Genomic DNA, 21,675 nt, shown 5'->3' on the forward strand with positions numbered 1-21,675 from the left:
ATGGCTGAATTGGCCGAAACGTTAGACTGTTGATGATATAATGAAGAGTGTCGAAACTTAACGTGGATACCAATTCATTTTTTTATTAATATATATAATTTATTCGAGTGTCTGTCAGTAATTATTGTCGTTTTGTAAATTAAGTTTGAAAATAATGAAAATTCTGAAACGTAACAAATAATATTTGATTTTAATATATAGTGTAGACTTATTTTAAAGATCAGAATTACACAAAATAAAGAATATAGATAAAGCAATCATCTGACAAACAGAAATGGGGGTGACGATAGTAGTGTGGCAACGCGCCTGTCTGCCAACTCAAAGGTTACGAGATCGAGTCCCAGGCACTATCCGGGATATTTCCAAGCATATAATTATACTATACTCACTTACAACCTCCCCCCGGGCATTTGTGAGGCCCGTCAGCCAATGGGTGGCACTCACATAAATAGGCGTGGGAGTGACGGACCCATCCTATGAAAACCACGTCAGGAAATTTATTAAGTACATCGCGCGAGGCCTTGGACCTCCACGGTCTGTCGTGCCAATGAAAAAAAAAAATCATCAGTTTTTTTTTATAAATTCATATACTAAAAAAATGTTAAAATAAAAACTATACCGGAATTACAATTAAAAAATAAATCCAATGAAATTGTATCAGTACAGAAAAGATAAGCATTCTTTCTTCCATTGAAATACAGTTCATTAATTATTAAAATGCTGAAATAATAATTGAAAAGCGTATTAGTTTAATTCACTCTATCCTCTCCAATTTGGTTTCCGTCCCGGCTTCTCACAATCTGCTTTAGTCATAATAAGTCCAACATACATACTGCTATAGGCCAAAAAAAAAATTAACTGTATTAATGCTCCTGAACTTCTCTAAAGCTGTTGATTCTCCAGAACATTCAATTATTTTACTAAATTAAAATCACTTTCCTTTTCAAATAGCTCGCTCTAATTATTCCTCTTCAATGGAAATCAAGCTGTTTCCATTACTAATGAACCCCTATCCTCCTTTCTTCCCCTCAACAGGGTATATGCTGACGACGCTAAAGACTATTTATCCTTCCCACCCTCTGAATTATTCCCACCGTTTGACAAGATTCAGGAAGATCTGGATAGAGGCAGTGCCTGGGCAAATTTGAATAAATAATGGTTATACGCTATTAAAACTCAATTATCATAGATTTCCATCTCCTCCTCAGATCCTACGGCATCAATCCTACTTAAGTCTTTAATGATCATCCTATCACTTATAGCTCGACTGTCAAAAACTTAGGTATTATTATTGACCAAATCTTGTCCTGGAAACCTCACATCGTTTTCTTTCTCTTAATTTCTCGAGCCTCTTTGATCACTAGCAATATTTTCTAAGATAGTACCTAAACCAAAGTATCAGTTCCCTTTACCCTTCCTAAATTCACAGCCTCCTCCAATATAAATCCCCTATCCACTCCCAGGAAACAAGAACTCGCCATTCTGACCTTTACCATCACATCCCATCGAACCTAAAAAATTTCAAATTCCTTTTTAGCCCGCTCTACTGCCCTCTGGAATTCCCTCTCTTTTAATATCCAATATATTTTCTCCCTATTTTCATTTAAATCCACCATTTTCCAATACTTTCTCACATTCCAAACCGACGCTCTGTAATTAGAATACCGCAAATTTAAGACTGGAATTAGGATCAGAAGTGAATATATTTTTTTTATATACTATAGTTATTCAAAATTATATTTAACCATTTCTCAAGATTTTTGAGGCATGTGCACAATTGCCTACATGTGTGTTTGGACTTATGTGAAAATGTCCATTAGTTTATACAAGTTATGTTATATATGTGTTTATATGCTTTGAATTAATTGATTATTTTCTATTCATCTATTTGTTATTTATAATTTTTTTTTCATTTTAGAATACGAAGTTATTTTCTAATTCTAAATCTTTATTGTAGATTCAAGTATGTTTAATCCTTTCTTTTTTTTCTCTGACTAGATATGCTTTATTTTATAGTACATTTATGTTATTATGAAGGGACCTCGGCCCTAGAATAAAATTTATTTTCTATACTATTTTGTTTAAAAAAAAAATTCTGAACCAAGCCATCTTAATTAAGATCGTAATATAACTTTATTACTCCATTTGATAGTATGACGTTATGGGTATTACCGTCGTAATGAATAATTAAGGATTTTATAAGCAATAATATTCATTATTTAAATTCTATCTTCAAATAATCATCGACACAGTCAGTGGGGCAATTAACTGGTATTAATTTAAACAACTTATATCTATATAAAGTATTTAGAAGACGCATAACGCATAATAAGAAGTTTTAGTAAAAGTTTAATATTTCTTTATACATTTAAAAATAAAAGTTTGTATACTTAAAAAATGAAATTTAAAAGTAAAAATGAGATTAAACCCATTCCATAGCTCAGCGGTTACCAAAGGGAATGCCTCTCTTACAATATTCCAAAAAAAAAATAATAAAAAAATTAAATCAAATATACAGTGCATTGTAGCATTTACTTTGTACTTTTTCTTTTTTCCCGACATATTCAACCTCTCTAAGGATAATTGAACCGACTTTGATATTTATTTTAATTTTTTTTTTACCCGACAAGGGTGCCGCAGAATTTTTCTAGCATAACTAGCTAAACAATGTTTGGGAACCGCTACGAGAGCTGATGTTAATCTTCTCCATCGTCACCACTGTTGGCACTATCATCATAATCACCATCTTTATAATTAGTATGATTATAATTATAGTGTTTTATAACATTTTTTTATTCATATAACTTTATCACCTATAATAAAACATTTTAAATACTATACTAATTCTACAAAACAGAACATTGTAAACAAGTATGAGAAATTGAATGAAATGGATTTAGTAGTGAATCTAACAGATATAGATATTCCAAAAAATATCAAAAATTTTCTAAGTCTTGGTGACAATGTTAATGTATTTCCCAAAGATATTAGGAGGGATATAATTATAATGATAACTGATTTAGAAATCATTTTAAAAGATATGGACACCTGTGAAAACCACAAAAACAGCCTCAGAAATAACATTACTAGGAAAATTGGAAATTTTATTGAAAAACACAAATTAAATAATAAAAATAATAATGACATAAATAAACTTTTCAATATATGGAAAAATGATTTAGGATCATTAATCAAATTTAAAAAGAAAAATCCTCATATTTTAATTATAAAATCGGACAAGACTAAAAAAGTTGCTATAATAAAAAAGGAGGAATATGATAGGAAGTTAAAAATGATACTAAATGAAGATAGCACTTATAGAAAACTTAGGACAGACCCGCTGCCAGAAATTAAAAAACAAGTGAAGAATTATGTAGAAAAACTTTATAAAAATAAAATGATAACGGAGAAAGAATTAAAAAACTTAATAAATAATAAATGTAATCACCCAAGAATGTATGGCTTAATAAAACTGCATAAAGATGGAAAACCACTTAGACCAATTATAAATGGTATAAATGGACCATTACATAACTTACAAAAATTTTTTAAAGATAGTTTTAAAAATGTTTATAAAGATAAAAATATTGATATAATTAATGTAATAGAAGCAAAAGAAAAACTAAATAAAATTGAAATAGAAGAGGATGAAATCATGTTAAGTTATGATGCGGTTTCATTATTTACAAATATACCACTAAAACGGGTTTATAAAATTATAGATAATAAATGGGAGAAAATTAAATTAGATACAAATATAAAAAATAAAAATTTGTTTTTAGAGGGCATAAAATTATGCTGTGAAAACGGCATATTTAAGTTTAATGGGGAACTATACAGGCAGTTATTAGGGGTTCCAATGGGGGGAAATTTGTCAATATCAATGGCTGGATTAATCATGAATGATATAATAAATGATGTATTTTCAAAATCAGGTATAAAGGTCAAAATAATGTTTAAATATGTTGATGATATTTTTTGCATAATGAAAAAAGTTGATATAAATAAATTTTTTAAAGAATTAAATTGTCACCATGACAGATTACAGTTCACAATGGAATTGGAAAAGGAAGAAAAACATAGATTTTTAGATATGATGGTAATACGACAAGGAAATGATATAATAACAGAATGGACAAAGAAGGAAACAAGTAGTAATTTGATATTAAATTACTATTCTTGCCATCCATTTCATATGAAATTCAATGTCATTAATAATCATATTAACAAGGCTGTAAGAATAACAGATGCTAGTAGGCTGAATAAAGTGAAAAATAAGATATTTAAAATATTTTTGGATAATTTTTACCCCAGAAAATTAATTTAAGAAATAAAGAAAAGGATCCAAATAAAACAGCACTTGTACACCATACAGCCAAAATCAACATAATTTTGATTTTGATAACACTATAATTTTACATAAAGAAAACAATTTATACAAAAGAAAAATACTTGAATCAATTTATATATCAGAGAACATCAATTACACAGTTAATTTTAAAACAGATACAAAGAATTTAAACCAACATTATGCAGAGATTTTAAGCAAAATAAATTTATAAAAATAATAGAGGAAATTGTTACTAGTTACAATTAAATTTAATAAAAGAAATTTGAGAATTGGAATAAATACCAGATTGAAACAAAAATGCAATTTAAAATAAAAAAATATATTAATTTTAAAACAAGGCAGACCTGTGTGAGTGGTAGGTTATAAATGGTTTGTTATATGGTGTGGTGTTTTATACTGTTGATAATCTTATAGAAATAATAAATGTTAATGTTTTTAAATTTTAAATAAAGAGGTAACTAGACTTAAGCTTAGTAAGCTTATTAATAATAAATATGACTTTTTAATAATTGACTGTTGGAATAGGTTTTGAACTTTAAATAAAGAAAATGACCTGGGCAGAATAGCCTGCAAATAGAAATTATAAATTAATGTGAGAAGGATTTTTGTATTTAAGGTATGTTATATTATATAGTGAATAATGATGTTGTGGTAAATGTTTAAAAATGAAGATATAATTAAGCTGTTAAATATTTAGATGTCCCTGAAGATGGCTAGAAAGGCGGAAACGTTGGACTAATGAATAAATAAAGTGTTGAGACGGATTTGGATATAAAATTGATTTATTTAATAAATATTACCTTGTCTCAAAAAATTTTGAAATAATATTAATATTATTGATGTTCGGCAGCAACATTTTATTTAAGTGGTAATGTTTTTCTTCATTTGTGGTTTAAGAATAAAAATATAAAAATTACTCGAAAATAAAAAATAGCGGAAAAGTTATTCAAAAATCAATTTTTAATTGAATGATTTTTTGGTGATTACAAATGAACAAAACTTATATATTTCCTGTTTTACATTCTATTAAAAAAATAATAAAGAATCAATGGGTAATAAGCAACAAATTATTCGTCAATAAATATAGTACAATATTAAAAGAATAAAAATGTTATCATATTGGATATTGATTATTATATTATTTCTCAAAAAACTAACAAACAGAATGTATTGTTATTTTTATCAAGATAATTTGGGATGGAGCCTAAAATTGTTTGATATGTATAATATGACATAAATATTAAAAGCAATGTCCAAAAATAAACTGGTTTTATTAAAAGAATTATTTATGATAATGGTTTTTATGGGACAGTATAATCCTCAAGCACTCTCCTTCCAATGGAAATTTGTTCAGCGACGGCTTTATTGTGGTTTAATCCTTTAAAAGCAATATGGACGCTTCTACTTCTTTTTACTCAATTCTGACAGGAAGAAAGAAATTTTAACAAGACATTAAAAGAAACTAGTGAAGGTTCAATGTTCAAACTAAAATTATGAAATCTATATAAAATATAATTTGGGACAATGTTTGAAAAATCCCACAACTCTCTCTTGTTATAAAAATCTTTATTTTAAGGTTTCTAGAGGTTAAAATAATGAATATCAAGTTTTTTCCCGGCAATAACATACAGTTTATCAAAATATAACGAAACCGTGTACATATGAATGCGATCGGAGGAGATCGGGTGGTCTCGCATTTTCAAATTCAAATTTCTATCTCTAATTTGCTTTTTTTTTACTCCGTTATAAATAAAAATCATTAATATTTTTATAATTATTGCTAACAATAAATATTTGTTATTTATTTTAAATAAGTAAAATTGAGGGTACTTCAGAGAAACATTTTATAAAAAATCATCTCTGTTAGACTATTTAAATGAGGGAAATGCCTAGCTGATATTAAAGCCTACTTAATTGTATATTCATTTTTTAATTTATTTAACAAATTAAGGGCATCAAGAATTAGTGCTCAAATACACATCCATACAATATATACAGAAATAGAAGAAAAAAAAGGAAAAGAAAAAATGTAAATAATAACCATTAAAGGAAAAAAGAATTCAAACCTAAAATAATAATAAAGAAGAAATATATAAATAAAATATAATATTATCTTGATTTGTAGAAATAAAAATATGCATCTCTATAAAAAATATAATAAAATAAAATTTATCACATAATAAAAATAATTTTTGTACATGGCAAAGAAAATTAAATTTAAGTAATAGTAAAATAAAAACAGATTCACAGCTATATACAATATTTACAAGGCGAAGGGGAACTTTGACCTAAGCCTTGCCACCCCCGTGTGGAAGGCAAGGCAGGGCTCGAAGAGATCCCCGGGCTTCTCTACCAGCCGCGTCACTGGTGGAGACTGAGTGAAAGGGCTTGTGACGCATACACTCGTGACTTGAGTGAAGAAGCTGGCCATTGCTAGAACTCCAACAGCAATCCATTAAAGGTCTCGGAGTCAATGCCGTTTCCCAAACGGATTTACCAAATTTAATTAAAATTATTTGAGCCGTATTTGAGATAATCATAAAGGAATGTAAAAACGTTTCTATAAAGTGGTACTTCCGGTTGGTTAATTTTAAGGAAAAGTTGCAGTAACTTTCGTTATTTACTCATTATTATTAATATTCATTTTATTTAATATCAATTCATTTTATTATTATAATTATCACGTATTTACTTTTTTTTATATAATACATATTTAATTGTAATATAAGCTTACATTAAGATGAAATCATGAGCGAGTTAGACTTAGAATAAAGCTAAATTATAACTACAAAATATTATAAAATATCATTATACCATGGCAATATTATTTTATATTACAATATTATGACTGCAATATATAATATATTCATATTATTACTAATAATATTATTACCTACTTCACTATTATTATTAATATATTATTTACAATATTGATATACCTCTATAGTACTCATTCATTACGAAAATCAGTGGTTAGTGATTTTGTCCACTATCGCCGTTGCTAAGTTATACTGTGCAGAAGCTGAGGCAGACGTGAAAGACATGTCGATGCAGGAAGTCGGCCAATATTGATTCAGTTGGCCACAGTTTATGATCACACTTCTCGACACAATAACCCAGTTAGCAGTTTGAGATATAATTAGAAACTTAGATTGGATTCCAGTATAGCGTCTCATTCGGACCTGTCAGCCAATGCCCTGTCATTTCCAACCAATGAATCAAATTCCAGACAACAGATCCGATTCTGAAACTAGTGATTCATCTCAAGCGGCCAACGCACACTGTAATTTTGACATCCTCGGAGGATATATATACTACACGTTTTCAGAATGCGGTTGTAATAATTTTTTTGTCAAAATAAGACATTTTATAGATGATAATTTTTTAAAATTTTATTTATTTAATGTAATTTACAACTGTAAAAAATAATACAAAAAGTAAATATGTTGTAGATTTAATATACACTTGAAAATCTTGGGAAGGAACCACCCATCGGTGGTACTTCAAACATTAATTTAAATTAGAAGGTCCCGTGGCCATCTTCTTTTCAGACGCCTCGGAGGATTATCAGGGATTGTTAAGGATGAAAGATTAAGAATTAATTGGTTAGGATGGTTAAGGAGTTTGGAATGAAAAGACGCATATCTGTTGTGGGCCAATTCTGCAACGAATGAGATGTTGAGGTCTTTGTGAAAGAGTTTATTTGTAACGTAATAAGGAGCATCAAGGATTTTACGTAGGATTTTGGATTGTAAGGATTGGATGCGGGAGGAATTTGATGGTTTGGTGGTACCCCAGAGCTCAATTCCATATGTCCAAATTGGTCTGATTATCGTAGTGTATACTAATTTTTTGTAGTGAATGGGTTTAGAGCGTTTGTCAAGTAATTGTTGTAGTAATCGGAATCTACGAGCAGTTTCTTGTCGTTTCAGTCTTGTGTGTGGATTCCAAGTAAAGATGGAATCTCTTGTCAAGATGGAGTCTTAAGTATCGAATCTGTATAATAAAAATTAAAGTTTATCTGTCAAAAGTATTATTTTTTATAATTAAGAAAAAAATCGCAATTTTTTTTTACTGAACTAAATTTTCTTCAACATCTATTAATTAGTAAGATTCTGTCATACTATCGCAAGAATAGGCAACTTATTAAACGTTCTAATTAACCGAATAATGAAAATGCAACTCAGCAATTAACGAATAAAATTTAATGCTTTATTAAAATATGGAATAACACAAGATCAGAAAGTGAAATTGAGTTTTTACTGCTTTAATATAAAAAACAAAACTTGTATAACCAAGTGAGAATTTACAATCAAGAATTAATAATCAGCTCTGAGCAGATATAATTAAGAGTATTGGGCGTGTAGTAAAAATATCGTCCTATGCCAAGAATTTATTCAATAGATGAGGAAATAGTTTTGGCGATTTGTGTTACATTTTTTCTACTACCAGTTATGACAGGATCTTATCCAATTATATGCCTATATAATAAGTCAAAAATTGTATTTATTCATGAATTTTTCCAAGTTAAACTATCTCCATCTACCTTTTTTTGTCTGTATTCCTTGACTCTTGAACTTTGTATATTTGACCTATTAGGATCAGATATATTTCACTCACTTGTCTTCCATAGAACAGAACTTTATGAACCGTTGTAGTAACGCTATACTATGGATATTCTTTTAAATACACATTTATTGTTGCTTTTACAAATTTTAAAAATGCATTTAAATTTATTTCAAATTCATAATTAAGACACTTATTGTTCAAACCATGTCTGAGTGTTTTTCCAGCCCAGGTACATTTAAAAATATCCGCAATCAAAGAGAGTTCAAGGTTTGGAAGGGTATATTTATAATATCAGAAGGGCTTTTACGAACTTTTCAATCTCTGGTCTAGAGATCGAAGATAAGCCCCAATCATCTTAATTTGTACATGATACATTCATTCTCAGCCTTTGTTAACTATAGCGAAGCCCCCTATTCTAAACATGGTTGGGGGTCAAGTTTTCATTTAGCGGGTCTGTCACAGAAATAAAAGCTGATCCCTAGGCCGGATTCGAACTGGCGCTGTTGCAGTTCCGAGGTTGACAAGGTAACAACTTAACTCCCTCAAGCACAGACGGTCATCATTGTTCAACGGTCAACTAAGGCACCCTGAATTACTGACATTTCCTTGTGAAATTTCCTATGTATGTGCAAAAACCTACGCCTTAACTCAGCTTTAATATATATATTGGGGAGCGGGGTGGCTTAGTGGTAAAACATTGTGCTACTGACAGATAATTATTTATTCTGTTACTGTAACCTTGAGTCAACCCTGTGCGTTTGGAAATTCTCTGGGGTCAACCCAGCCTCATAAAGCGGGTACCCTTAATTGGAGAAAAATAAGGCGGTCGAGCATGATTCTATTTTGCGTTGTATTTTTAAATTTATATTTAAAAAAATGTTACGTAAAATCATGGACAATTAGAGGTTTTTTGTAGTACGTGTGTATAAATACTTCGCTTGGAACGTACACAACAACATTCTGAGTTTTTTTCTTTTAATTTGTATGTATATCCAAAGATTTTTTACTTCACAATTAATTATTTATTTTTTTGTAACTACAGAAACAAATTCATTTTTTTTATTTCATTGTTTATGTTTCAGTTTTATTAAATTGTACATATATCACTTGGAAATTTTCATTTTAATTTTCTTCATTATTTTATTTTTTGTGATATTCGTTTCAGGTCCTCTGTTTTATTCAACCTGAACCAGCGAAAACTTGCTCTGGGAAAGACAATTGTTTTTCAAGCGCGAAACATTCATCATACAGACTATATTTACTGAAGCTATTGGAGTTGTTTTGTAACAACTAGAGTTAATTTGTATTAAGTCTAGTATACTATATAATATTATATTATTTACAAAACCTATTTTGGGTAGTTATTTATTTTTGAACAAGTATATATTGTTTTACAGTAGTAGAAATAAACATGGTTAAAAAGAGATTAGTTGTTTTTATATTTATTCATTTTTTTAAATTTATTTATTTAATGTGATTTACAACTGTACAAAATAATACAATAAGTAAATATGTTGTTATTTTTTATTATTAAAAAAACAAACAGATATTATAAACATTTGGATTCTAAGATCCGACAGAAAAAAATAGAAGGAAATATATTGAAATTTCATAATTTCCATAGAATATTTATTTCCCAAACATAAAAATAAAAGTATATTTGTTTCTCAACAAGTGGGAGGACATGGTCGGTTCGGAGTTCACCAGGGTGATTGTAAAAATTATAAATTGGAATTATTGTGTTTAAGGTGTTATTTTACTTTGAGTTGTATTTTATTTAATTGTTTCTTCTATTTCTTATTTTGCTGACATTTAACGTTTTAAAATATTAATAATACAATAAATATTTGTAGATACGGTGCGAATGTACTCTATGATCCCTACTACCATTGCCTGTAAATATATGACATTTTGTAATATTGCACAACAACAAAAAAAAAAAAATTATTTGAATTTTTGTTACTTTAAAAGTATTGAGAAATAATGTATACTAATAATTTTATCTTCAAATCGCCTTTATGTAACTGAAAATCACTCTGATTCCTTTCTTAAAATGATATATCAAAAGATTTATTGTTAACGGTCGGATGAAGAGAAATCTTATACCTCAAATAAACATATTTATAAGATAAAGTGTAAAGTAAATGATAATGGGGTCTTTAAAAAACATTTTGGTAAGGACAGAGGGAAAATTGATCAATGAAAATAGCTGCTCTATGGAGCCTAGGCCTGCTTGATATTGAGTGGAGCTCGCTTTATCATTGCCTCCCTTGGTTGCGCCTTATTGCACGAGAAGTCTACGGTCAATGAGCCTTTAAGTGATTCATTCTTGAGTAAATGTTGGGTCGAATATAGTTTCGAATACTGTGAAAAAAATATTTTTTACCATTTAGTCATATATACATTTAACAGATAGGGTATACATTTTGTGATAGATTCTATTTACACTTTTTATACTATATGTTGTGTACATTTGTTGAGATAAAAAAATATATAGTAAATAATATATTAATACTATAAAGAACGCTAACTAGAGAACGAATATGATTTTTTTTTTTCAGTGAAGTCAATTTAGTTTAATTGTCTGTTTCTTTAAAGTATCTGATTTTAAGTTATAAATGTAAAAAATAAAAATAAGTGAAATTAATAAATTTTGTATGGAATTATTTATTGTTAATGAACTATAAATTAAAATTTAATTACAATCTATAAAATGTTTGTGATTATTACAAAATTTACAAAATCTCCATTACATTTATACAATCGATGTCGGTGTCACTTTCATGGTTAAAGGGTAAGTTGTATATTTTAGAACAGAAGCGTATAAAACAGTCTACGAAATCACCCAATAGTACGATAGATATCTATATATAGTTGATGATTTCTGACATATTTTACATATCAACTGCTACAACGTTATTAAAAAATTGCTGGCTATTCTGCCTTTTTTTCAAATTATATACTCTACCAACCTATAAACCATAATTAAATTAGGGAAACACTAAACACAGTCAATTAATACTAGTGTAAATTTTTTGTTTCTGATTTGAAATTAACCGTATAATTAATATTTTCTGATATATTGATAGCTTAAAGTATTTTTCTTTTTAAGGCGTTGTTTTCTTTATGTAAAACTGTAAAGGAGGTGACGCGCCTGTCTGCCTACCCAAAGGTTACGAGATCGAGTCCCCGGCACTATCCGGAATTTTTTCAAGCATATAATTATACAATACTTAATCACAAACACCATACGGGTATTTGTGAGGCCCGTTAGCCAATGGGTGGCACTCACAAAAATAGCGAACCCACCCTATGAAAACCACGTCATAAGACGCATGATGTATTTTTTACGTACATCGCGCCAGCCCTTGGACCTCTGTGGTCCGTCGCGCCAATAATAATAATAAAAATCATATTTTCAAAGTCAAAGCTATTTTTATTTTTTGAAACATGTTGCACCAATGATGTTTTATTTGGGTATTTATGTTTATTTTTTACTTCATTACTATGAAGATATATTCTTTCTCCCAATAACTGTTTAGTTTCTCTTGTGTATATTACTTGACAATACATAGCACTGTTTACATCAATTCTAATTGCTTTTTTGTTCATTATTTTGCTGTTGTAATTTTCAATCTTATTACTGGTTAAAACATAAGGAGTATTTAGCCAAGTTCTTTGAAGGATCTTTGTATATCTTCAGATAACCCTTTTATGTTTTTATTACATCCATAAAACTTCTTATTGATTGTATTTTTCATTTAGTTTTCCAGCAGTGTGAACAAAAGTTATAGGATTTGTGCAGCAAGTTGTCTTGTAAACTTTATATATTTACTTCGTCATTAGGTTAGAAGCTATTGTTAGCAAGCAACATCTGTGCTTCTATTTCTAGCACTGATGATGTAACCCGTCCTCCAGGCAGTCCAATCTTACAAAGCGAGGTTAACCTTCGAAATAGCAAGTAAAACGTGTCTAACGGACTCCGAATTTGCAGCGATTCGGTTTAAAAATAAATTAATTTAATAACTAAAAGTGGTAGGAGTTTAGGCAAAAAAAAACTCATTTCACAGAAAATGACGATGCTATAGATGGATAGCTATATTTCACTTTACTTATCACTGAGATCAAATAATCAAGTTCAGTAAAATGGTGTGTATAAATAAATGCATGTGAAATGAATTAAAGTTTTTAAGTTTTGAATTTTAAATTGTTACAAGTCTATCAATTGACAGCAACTTTTTCGTTAAAATCGACTTACCAGCAGGAGACACTTCATATCTTCGCTTTGACATTTTTTTTTTTTACAACTTTTTCAAAAACGGCTGAAACTATATGAATTAAACTGGTTATATCAATTTTATACCAGTAAATTCTTATTCTCATTGATGTGGTTTCATCGACGAATTTTAATAACTGTATCATGGGCTACTAACTAGAAATACAGATTCAGTAGAAAACAAATTACTGCTTTACAAAAATTAATAAAAACCTAATTAGACTAACCTAATTAGCTCCCTACTATGTAACCAGCTATATACTACATCATGAACTTATTAAATCCAAATTCACCCTCAAAAACTCACTCATCATCCTAATCCCCTAGTACAATCCCTATCTAGCATTCACCATCCTTACAATCCTCCCCGAAGGATGAAACGGCAGTGGCCCAGAGACCTATTGAAAATAATTATCTTGGAGTTCTGGCAATGGCCAGATACTTCACTCAAGTCCTGAGCGTCTGCGGCTAGCGCCCTCACTTATCCTCAACTGGCTTCTAATACCAGTGATGCGATTGAGAGAGAAGCGACGGGATCTCCGGAGTCCTGCTGTTTCCTCCGTAAGTAGGATAAAGAGCTCGGTTAGGAGTTCCCCAGGCTGAATTTAAATGATTGTGTTTAAGATGTTATTTTACTTTATGTTTAATTTTGTTATTTATTTATTTAATTTATATATTTGTAAATATGGTTTGAATGAGCTCTATGATCGGTATAACCATTGTCTATAAATATAAGACAAAATTACACAATAAAAAAAAAATTGCATTATCTAATAGTATTAAAAAATAGGTAATAAAACGAAAGAATTTGATAATGAACCAGAGAAGAAAAAGTATTTCCCGTGTTGAAAACAAATACATATCTAATATTTTTAAGTTTTATAAAACATAAATTTGATTATCATTTTTTAAATTATGATCCTTGATGGGTTTTCGTTTGTTAGTAGCAATGGACTCATTGATAACTAGCACTTTCTCTACTTGATATATTCATCAAAATTATTGCTAGTAAAAATTACTTACATATTGCCTTTTGAACCCATATAAAATTTAACTATTAATATGAGGTTATAATTCTTACAAATTGTCGTTTCATAATATAAAGTTTATCCAAAAAAAACACCCGCATTTGATCTAATGTTAATAAAAACTTCAAACGCATTTTAGACGTTTTATCACTTTGTTTATTACTTATCATGTATGTTTTGTATCCAAGGAAATATTATAAGAGTTGATGTTATTGTTGTTTATATTCTTTTATTTTTTTACATTGTTTCATTTGAATTTCCTTGCATTCTTATTAAATTGATCTTTTACTCCATATGATTCAAACGTGTTCTTCAGCCATGTCATGTTCTACGATTTTTTAGTTTATTTAGTTGGGTATTTTAGAGTTTTGGTGAATTGGCTCACTAAGTCCGTCCTGTATTCGGATTTCATATTTTTTTTTTTTCCAATCCATAAAGACCTAAATGTTCCTTATGTAACCGATCTAGCCCGAACCCGATATTATTCCTTCCATAATAAACTCCCTAACCACCCAAACCCACTCGTTTCTAACCTTGCTTCCTCTTCCATTCCTGGCAATCCTCCGAGGCGCCTGAAAAGAAGATGGCCTCGTGACCTTATATTGTAAACTGTTTTTAGAGTTCTACTACTGGGTAGTTTCTCTACATCCTGTATCATATCATTATGTCATTATGATCAAATTTACAGGTTGTATTTTTTTATACAGTTGTAAATATCAACAAATAAATAAAATAAAAATAAAAAATATTTTTTCCGAGTAGAAATTTAATTTTTTGAATTCTACAGGTGTATTGGTTATATTCTTTGAAGAAAATTAAATTTCCTTTGCCCTAACTCAATACTGTGAGGCATTTTGATAATTTTGCTTTAGTTCGTTCAAGAGTTGACGTTCACCTGTCTTATACTTACATTTTTATTTTTAACTGACAGATTTACATCAGACCTTATATGATTTGAATTGGCAATGTACTTCCTTGCACATAAAACGTTTTAATAAAATTTTCAAGTTTTTAAGAGCAATTGATATTTTTAGTATGCAGTATGATATTTCTTTTTCACGTCTAAATATTTTCATGCAATGAGGGCCGTGGAGAGAAGCCAAAGGCCCTGAAGTAAATTTTCCCAGGCCTCTGGGACACATTACCTCGAGCCCCCTTCAAATGGTAAGTTCACCACTGAAACTCAAACTCGACCATAATAATTTATCTAACAAAAACATAATGTATCGATATTTCATAATCATTTTAAGTAACATACACTAAAATAAAATAATAATAACAGAAATAAAACTTAATTCTTGACAGCGTCGCGCCGGGTTTACAGCCAGTTTAATAGGAGCACTGGTGTGTTGAATTTTTATGGAGCGATAACTAACTAGCGTGGGCTAGATAATAAAAATAAATTAAACTAATATTTACAACTCATTAAGAATAATTGATGGATAAAATGTTAAAAGAGGGGTATAATGAAGAAAGGGGGGCAATCCAGCTAGGTACTGTGAATAAGGTCGGTCTGAAGAGAACAAAGATACATATCGACCTAGCCGCTGCCTCCGATCCCATCAGCTCTACAGTCTCTGGAACCCTCCTTCAGTTCTCCACGCTTCCTGTCTAATCACTGGAACAGGCACTTCCTCTAAATGAAGAAGAAATAATCATCAGTTGAAAAAATATTCCTAATTAACACGCACAATTTTGATCCAAAGGTACTCTCAATTTTTATTTTCAGAAACTCTCCAACGTTTCGGCCCTCGTGCCATTTTCAAGGAGACAACCTTAAATATTGATGTCATGTTCTTTAAAATCTTTTCTGTAGGCTGATTGCCCATGCCATACATATTTTTTTATATTTTAAATCTAAAACTTTTTCACATAAATAATCTTCTCTTTTTTTTACTTACAAACTTCATTTATATAAATATGAATGATGTTTGTAAGTGGGAAATTAGCCTGCAGAAAAGATTTTAAAGAACATGACATCAATATTTAAGGTTGTCCCCTTGAAAATGGCCTGAGGGCCGAAACGTTGGAGAGTTTCTGAAAATAAAAGTTGAGAGTACATTTGGATCAAAATTGTGTGTGTTAATAATGAAATAAACCACTCTCGAACAATCATTATAATAAATCATTAATCTAAAAATTCCTAATTTAGAAACGAAGATCTCTTCGGTTTAGGTAAAAAAAGAATAATTTAATTTAAAATAGATATAATTTAGTTGAGTACATATGAGGAAAGAAAAGGTGATAGGTGGAACTAATTCTAACAAAAATGGGGTTTGAATTATCAAACGGAACCATTTGATGTACAGATGTCTATTGAAACTCAAATTGAAGTTTCTTAAATGTTCCATATAGTAGTTTCTATTGATTGCTTTCTTTCACAGCAATCTCCATGATAATTAAATTAAATACCATTAGTATACCATATAATTACCAAAATAAAGTTTAAAAAAGATTCATTTCTCTTTATTTGGAAAAACTTGTAGAGTTTTTAAGATCCGTACCACAATAACTATTAAACGTAAAAATTTCTATTTAGGTTCAAATTAAAGGAAAATTTTTTTTTTAATTTTTATCATGCGGAAGGCAGCTTTAGATTTCAGACATATCAGTTATTTTGCTACTATTTCGTTATTTATTATTATTTAAAGAAAAAAACAATAATCTTTTCTACTTTTGTGTAAATTATTACTAAAAATTTTTTTTAAAGATATTTAAAGATCGGGATCAAAAAAGCGCATAGATTTTTCTAAATTTTAATGTCAGAAACATAGAAAAACAAACAACTTCAAACCCCACTAGGTTATTAGTTTTACCAAAACATTTTTTCTCCTCTTCTAATAAACTGTTCTGTAATTTAAATTCTTTCTTTCCCTATTATTCCCCGTTAAACAACATCTCTCAAAATTTTGTTGTTAGATTGATTATTTTCGAAGAATAAACGTATGTGGCCTCTGAACTGTTTAAATTCAATCTCTGATTAAAAATCAAGTGCCAATTTCAATTATTAATCACTATCTGAATCGTTATTCCCGAAAAAAGTAACTGGGTGTAACATTATTCCAGTAAACCCGTACTCTATTATGGTCCAAAGTCTCTCAATGTTTATGTTTATTGTATAATTTTTTATTTTATTTTCATTGTCCTTTAATACAAAACCAAAATTTATATTCATTCAAAAAATATATAATCATAGTTTTGGTCAAGATTCGCATTGAGTAAAAATGTCTGTTTTGATACATTTTTTATTATTTTACTCAACATTTATTTTAAGAAGAAATGGATTTCAAGTTTGAAAAATGAAAAATTAATATTTTTTAAAAATTATTTTTGCTTTAATCATGTATGCATTCAGTAGATATTTTCTTCGATGAATTTTAAAAAGAGCAGCGAAACTTTTCCCCACTTTTTGAAAAATAAATACATAGATATTAATAGACTAGTAGCCTTTTTCTTTTATTTATACTCCACGTTAACTAAGGTATAAATTATAGACTTTTTTGACATCTGTATGTGGATAAAAAATGTTGAATACAAAAAAATTCCAAAATTTTGGTGAACCCACTTTGAGGGTACCACAAAATTGCCATAAGTATTTTTCGAGAATTTATATTTTAAAAATTTGTAAGGAAATCAAGATTTTTTTCACCATTATATGTTACCAAATAAAAATTATGATAAAGAGAATGTTAAAAAAAAATGGCTTAAAAATATAGTTTAAACACAAAGTTAATACATAAAAAAATTATATTAGGTAAATATAAAGGCAAGTTACCACTCGAAATAACTTATTTCATCCGAAAATTTTAGGGAGTAGCTAAAGGGCACACTAAAATTCTAGAAACCCATTATCTTCAATTTCCCCAGTTCCATCATCGCTTTTCAGTAATTTTCAGCACTTCTCCTCAAGTTTTCCAAGCTCAATTTCAGTTTAATTCGGGAGAGAGAATAACACTTTATTAAAAATTTTGTGCTCCCCAACTTGATTGGGTTGCCTCATACACAGCATACTTACGACTAGTAAAGCACATTTTTTTTAATCCTATTAATGTAAATAGTCACAGCATAAAAAGTTGTCATATTATAAAAATTTTTGAATTATGCATTAAAGTTATACATGATTTTTTTTCCTGTTTATTATTTATTATTTCTTCTCTTACACATTTTTTTCACTACTTTTTAATTCATAATTATATTCTTCTTTAAACGTGTTTTTCAATTTTTCCTCATTACAATTCTAAAATTTTTTTCTTTTTTTTTCATCAAACATAAAAGTAAATTTAAATAAAAAATTATATAAACATTCCAAATATAGTAAAAAAATATATAGTTACATAAAACCCAACATGGTCGTCAACATTTACAATTTATTAATATTAATAAACATATATTTATCACATTAATATATATATATATGTGATAAATATATGTATTAAAAAATTAATCAATTAATTTAAGATCGTCAATTAACGATAAGATAATTAATTTCAGAAACTTAACTTAATACCTTCTCGATGTTCAATGTTTAATACGAAGTTGAAAAAAAAATATGTTTATCATCTGACAGTAAACATAAACGAAAGGTGTCCATTTGCTTTTGTTTCTTTTCAATACTTGAAGTGGAAACTGATTTCAATCCATTTAGAGAATAACAGAAAGTTATCAGTGAAAACGGAAAATGGGCGATCATGCGAAAAGGATCCAGCCAACAAAAAAAGACACCAAAAAGAATGGGAGAATTAACATTTATTGTATTTTTTTATATCTAAAACATCAATATAATACCACGATATATTTAAAAAATATGTCAAAGTAACATAGTGACATTTAACAACGAAGAAGATTTTTTAGCACTATTGCAGTAAAAGTTAATAAGTAAAATGATTATAACTGTAGTATCCATAGTTGCATACAAATATAGTTAATATAATTCATAATTATGTTCTTTAAAGTGTCATTTCGCTACAAAACATATTTTGACTATTGGGGGATATTTATGTAGAATCAATAAATCCATTGATATTACATACATAACACATTCTTTTAGTAATATTGATTTTATTTCTTTGGTTGATGGATTAATTCCTTAATAGGAATTTTCACATCTCTTTCTAGAGCATTATGTATATGGTAATTCGCCGTAATATACGGAAATGTATTCATTTATTTTTTAATCTATATCAGACGTCTTATTGTATCACGGCAACATGTGATTTTAGTATTTTCACAGATATGGCAAATCTAGTGTTTGGATTAGCGATATATTGTATTGGGCGTTTTTAGTAACGTATCAAGCGAGCGAGACCGATTTTCAACTATTACTTATATACCAAGAAAGAATTAGATAGTAAATTTGAATATGTAAAATTTTAACCATTAATAAACTATAGTATTTAAATTTATCATTTGAAACTGCTCGTAGATTTCGATTGCTACAACACCTACTTGACAAATGCTCTAAACTTCCCATTCACTACAAAAAAATATTATACACTACGATAATCAGACCAATTTGGACATATGGAATTGAGCTCTGGGGCTCTACCAAGCCATCAAATTCCTTCCGCATCCAATCCTTACAATCAAAAATCCTACGTAAAATCCTTGATGCTTCTTATTACGTTACAAATAAACTCATCCACAAAGACCATAACATCCCATTCGTTGCAGATTTGGCCCAAAACAGATCTGCGTATCTTCATTCCAAATTACTTACCCATCCTGACCCATTAGTTCTTAATCTCTAACCCTTAACAATCCCTGATAATCCTCCGAGGCGTCTGATAAGAAGATGGCTACGGAACCTTCTAATTTTAATAAATGCTTGAAGTACCACCAACGGGTGGTTCCTTCCAAAGATTTTCAAGTGTAAATGAAACATTCCACATATTTACTTATTGTATTTATTATTTTGTACAGATGTAAATTACATTAAATAAATAAATTTTAAAAAAATATCATTTAAACTTATTTAATCAGGTCAATAAATAGAGTTGATACTAAACCAGATCAATAAATGGACCTAATCCAAACGATTTTCATAACAGTAGTAAGTTCATTAATTTTGAATTTGGTTTTTTATTAACACCTAAATAATTTTAATTAAACCATTGCTTGTGATTATGGACACTGCAACGTATTAGAAACGTCTGGAAATGACAAAAAAAAAATATTAAAATATACGCGATGAATCCGTTCATAGTTGTTTAATTCAATTTGAAACAATCGCGAAAACCTAAGAAATCATTAGCTAATTTTTTATATTAATTTATGTATTGTATTTTTTTGCTGCCCGAGAAACTATGACTAACACGTGTTTGTGGACCCTATGAAAGAAAGGTTGAGTACCACTGTTCTAGACGAACATATCTTTGTGATCCATGTATCAGAAATATTTTTAGCAGTTTTAGAGGAAATAAAAAACATTAAGTTGCGCAACATTATAGTTAATTATTTTTTAACTTTGCGTAACTCCTGAATTTGATGGTTTATTTAATTAACAAAGTTTTAGTGATCTACATTTAAATTTCACTTGACAGAAGAGTTCATTTCAAACATAAAGGATAAACAAAATATCCCGAGCCGAAGGACTGTCTTGGAACAAAGTAAGTTGATTCATCACACAACTTTCACTTAAAATAAAAATTCATACTTTAGGGTATCTTGAGATAAAAATAACGAATGTCAACTTTGTTACTTAGAATAAAACAATTAAACAAATAACGAAGTATATGTAAGAATATGATGGGAAGACATCAGACGACTTTTATTATTTTTAATTACTAATAATAATAATTATTTGTTGAATTCTTTAATATATAGTATTGAATACTAACACTTATTGCTAACAATGAGAAATTATTGTTTATTTCCAATAAGCAAAATTAAAGGTACTTTAGGGGAAGATATTTTAATTTAAGCTCTGATCGAAAGATTATTTCGATGAAGATAAGACCTAAAAAAAGATTGCACATTGGTGAACCGAGTTTAATCAAAATATTTGAAGCTGTTTTTATGTAAAATTGAAAAAAATTAGAAAAATCGATTTTGTAAAGTGCTACCGATTTTTTAGTTAAAAGTTGTAGAAAAATCCAAATCTTTTTTTTTCAGGGTGTTTTTTAACTATATTGTTCACACACACCACCATCATCAAACAAGCTCACATACCAACACTTTATAGTTCATTGATTTACCGAGTTTATTTAAGATCGTAAGAGAAGATTTATTTTTTTTAAATCGCAATAAAGAGTAAAATCGATTCTATAAAATGAAAGTTTTGGTTTGTCGGTTTTAATGAAAATGTTGTGACATCCCTGACATAAATATAATCTAAACATGTAACTTCAGTTCTATACGACTTTGAGCTAGGCTCTTCACACACAAACGATTTTACGAGACTTGGTTATTTGAAATTGGAGATCATTGTGTGATACCTTACTGAATACAAAATA

The 21,675-nt window shown here is 28.9% G+C and overlaps 1 protein-coding gene across 8 annotated transcripts in view; it reads right to left on the reverse strand.

Annotated features, from left to right (window-relative positions):
* LOC106682458 (uncharacterized) overlaps positions 1–21,675 on the reverse strand; it is a 291,824-nt gene that overhangs the window by 128,659 nt on the left and 141,490 nt on the right. The window contains exon 1 of one of the 8 annotated variants that reach the window (XM_067053720.1): positions 7,291–7,357. The exons of the other annotated variants lie outside the window; for them this stretch is intronic. The gene's annotated coding sequence lies outside the window, so the exon portion shown is untranslated. Of the gene's footprint in view, positions 1–7,290; positions 7,358–21,675 lie in introns of those variants that run through there. 8 annotated transcript variants of the gene reach the window in all.

This window comes from Halyomorpha halys, unplaced genomic scaffold (assembly GCF_000696795.3).
Source record: "Halyomorpha halys isolate HHAL.00 unplaced genomic scaffold, Hhal_1.1 Scaffold415.1, whole genome shotgun sequence".
In the NCBI taxonomy this organism is placed as follows: Eukaryota; Metazoa; Arthropoda; class Insecta; order Hemiptera; family Pentatomidae; genus Halyomorpha; species Halyomorpha halys.